This window comes from Gavialis gangeticus, unplaced genomic scaffold (assembly GCF_001723915.1).
Source record: "Gavialis gangeticus isolate Ggan-Ray unplaced genomic scaffold, GavGan_comp1, whole genome shotgun sequence".
NCBI lineage: Eukaryota > Metazoa > Chordata > Crocodylia > Gavialidae > Gavialis > Gavialis gangeticus.
This window is the reverse complement of record NW_017729026.1, coordinates 33,835,919-33,839,602: the sequence shown is the minus strand read 5'-3', so window position 1 is coordinate 33,839,602 and position 3,684 is coordinate 33,835,919.

The following is a 3,684-nucleotide window of genomic DNA, read 5'->3' as shown; positions in this document are numbered from 1 at the left end:
TTCAAGCCCCCGCCCCCACCCCCCAGTTAATGCATATTTAAGGCTGAATGTTGAAAGCTACAAAAGCAAGGATATGGAGTTCTTGGTATGACAAAAACAAAAGCTCTGCTCCCTAATGCATGTATATGTTGATATGGTTTTCATTAAATGAACACACACTTGGCAAAAACATACCATTGGCAAATATTTTTTAAATGCAAATGAATTAAAGTGGAAGCACAGACAATTTCCAGGAGACCTGGCTCATAGGCTTGTGTGAAGCAGCAAGTATTTGATTCGGATTCACATTTGGTCAATTCAAAGAGACAGTGATTCGATTCTGTGATTCGAATCACTGTCCTGATTCAATTCAGCCAATTCAGACCCAAAGATTCAGCACCCATTCGGAGATTCGGCCATAGGCTGAACAGGCAGCAGAACTCGAGGACACTGGACATGGCTACCTCCAGCTGGTAAGTCTATTGTGACGGGTGGAGGGGGGAGGAAAGGGGCATGGGGGGGGGCAGATCAATGCCTGCACAGTGAGGGAGGGATTGGGGCTGGGACAAGCTGGCCAGCCAGGGCAGGAAAACTTGGGACTTGGGGAGGAGGGCTCTCATCACTGAGCACTGCCACATGCCACCGATTCCGGAGGACACAGGAGCAGGTGTGTGCCTCTGGATCTGTGCACAGCAGGCTGAGCCAGACTGTACTCTGGGCAGGCGGCAGAATGTGCTGGGAACAGAGGATATGCCCTCCCACTGCTTGTCCGGCAGGGAGAGGGGGAAGGCCCTGGGAGTGGGGACTATGCCCTTCTACTGCTCACCCAGCCAGGGCGGAGAGGCACTCGGACAAGTGGCGCGCAGCAGCGGAACCCGCTCCAGCCTCCCCGTGCCTCCCAGACAAGCTGCAGCTTCGCCCTGCCAAGCCCTGGTTGGGCGAGCAGCAGCAGGGCATGGCAGTGGGCTATGGAGAACTTTAGGGTGGCTGCAGCCCTCCCATAGCCCCTGCTCCACTGTGCTCTGCAGGGCAGGCAGAGCCAGAGCTGTGCTCTGAACTGCGGCTGGGGCTAGCCCCCCAAAATGCAGCCCAGCCCACCCCACACAGATCCAGGGGCACATGCCCACTCCCATGTCCCCCTGGACTGGTGGTGCACAGTGATGGGAGCCCCCCTCTCCAAGTCCCACGCCCCCAAGCCCTGGCTGGGCATCTTGTCCCAGCCCCAATCCCTCCCTTCCTGTGGGGGTGTTAATCTGCCCACTCCCCCGTGCCCCTTCCCTCCACCTTTTGCCCACAACAGAGTTACCAGCTGGAGGCAGCTGTGTCCAACATCCTCTAGGACTGGTGCCTGCTTAGTCTATGGCTGGAATCTTCAAATCGGTGCCGAAGCTTTTCAAATCAATTTGGAGGCTTCTGATTCAATTTGCAGTTTTTCGGAGATTCAGTCACTGAATCAGGTCAAATCTCCTCCAAATGGAATTGGCTACCAAAGCTTTGCACAGTCCTACTGGCTCATGTCAATGGTGATTTTTTTTGTTTGTTTCCCACCATTCATTTGTTTCTGCAATGGTATTACAGTAAAAGCTGTTATCCAGCATCTCCTGGGAATGGGGGATGCCAGATAACAAAATATGCTGGTTAATTGAGCTGTCCCGGCCACTGCTTCTCCCGCCGCATCTGAGGCATCCCTCCACCCCTTCCGTGGTATCACTGCTCCTCCTGCCACATTGCCGCCGCTCTTGTGGGCCCCGCAGAACAGGGAGATGTGCCCTGCACAGCCCGTTACGCCCCCAGGCCATGGGGGCTCAGAGAAACCAGAAGTGCCACAGTGGGCACTTCTGGTTTCACTTTATCTTACAAGCTGGCATGCCAGTTAGTGGAGCATGCCAGCTTGTAAGATGCCAGATAACTTTTACTGTATTAGTAACAAAAAACTCCAAACTATGTACTACACCAAACTCTTTCTATTTAAAACTCATTATACATATACACCACCTTCCAAATATTTTAGGAATGTTGATCCAAGAAGAGTATATGTTCAATTTAGCTGAAGTAATTCTGGTCTAAAATATAAAATACTGTTTGTTGATAAACACCAATAACTCTAAACTTAAAGGTGCTGGGGCTGACAACTTTGGCAGTAAAATATGATAATCTAATCATAATCTTATTAAACAAGATATTTAAGTGAGTATCAGCAAGAGAAAACACACAGTGGAAAATATAGTCTGTCTTTGGTAAATAAAATTGCATCAGCTGTCCAGCAACCTACGAGAAAATCTGTATACAACTCAATTATTTTAAAAGAGAATCTACTATTCTACATATCATTATGCCAGTTAGTAAAATCCCTTTAATAAATAGCTCTGTACAGGGCTAGATTTTGTACAAAATGGTTAGATATTTCTGTGCACCAAAGGATTTAATTACTTCGGAGCAAAATCAACTTCTTAAAAAAAAAACAAAAAAACAGGGAAAGGTTGTTTTGTTTTTTTTTACTTTGCTTGGGCTTCTGTCCCTCCTTTCTTACCCACCTAAATGCCTTTCCTTTTAAGACCACATCTTACTACTAGGATTTAGAGAATGTAAAAATGTATTTGAAGGTCTGTCAGTCTTCTCCCCATATACTTCACTGTAAGCTTCTCCAGAAGCAGACTGCAACAATCCTTCATGGGAATGGACAAGTCAAGAAAAAATACAAGTTTGAAACATGTCTTATGCCATTTGACAGTTCATGTTTTGGATACTATCTTTTAGTAGGAAGGTTTAATGTTCTTTGTAAAAGACTGTAGATCTTACAATGAAACAAAAGACATGTGAAGTGCTTGAAGGAAATTGTCTATGCCAGAAATCAGCAACCTACAGCCCATGGAACTGGGGCATCAGCTGCGTTTGATGGGAGGGAGGTTTTCTGTGCTGCACTGAAGCAAGGCCATGGGGAGAAGAGCAGTGGCAGCAAGGTCCTAGTGACAGCCCACCCAAGACCTGAGCTGGGCTTTCTGGCCTGCTACTACTAAATGTTGCCCACTAGCATGGGCAGCTCAGAAGAAAAGCATTTAGAAGTAAACATCCCCAACTGAAGCAAAAAGAATCCCAACTACACAAGACGGCAGACTGAGGAAGTAATGATTACATTACTCAAAATGCTTTCCTTCCAACAACCTATTTTGCAGGAAGAAATGAAAAAAAAAACAGTAATATCATAAGTTTGCTGAACACTATTAGACTCTATATGCAAACAGGGAAATAATTTTTAAACTATGTTCCTGTGTGTAGGTGTTAGCAATCTTCTCCATGAGTATCTCATGGCAGAGGAGGGGAAAGCAAGCAAGTAGGTAAGTTCCAATCATTTCATTAAGCTCTTTTTCAAAGTGTTGCATTTCAGGAATGGTGGTTTTTTTGCTAATACACTAAAATCCCTGATATCTGGCACAAGTGGGGAATGGGGAGTGCCGGTAATGTAAAAATGCTGGTTACCTGAGGGCACAAGGTTACTGCCTGGGGTGCAGAGCAGGGGTGGAAGAGGGGTAGCGCTGGCCACTCATGGAGCAGGAGCAGGAGCAGGGGGGGAGGGAGGTGGCTGCTCGCACAGTGGCAACAGTGCAGCATGGTGGGTGGTGGTGGCCACATGCAAGTTTTCCCTCCCTGCCCCACCATGTCCGGCCAGCTGGCTGGAAATTCTGGTTACAAGAGTATGCCAGTTAG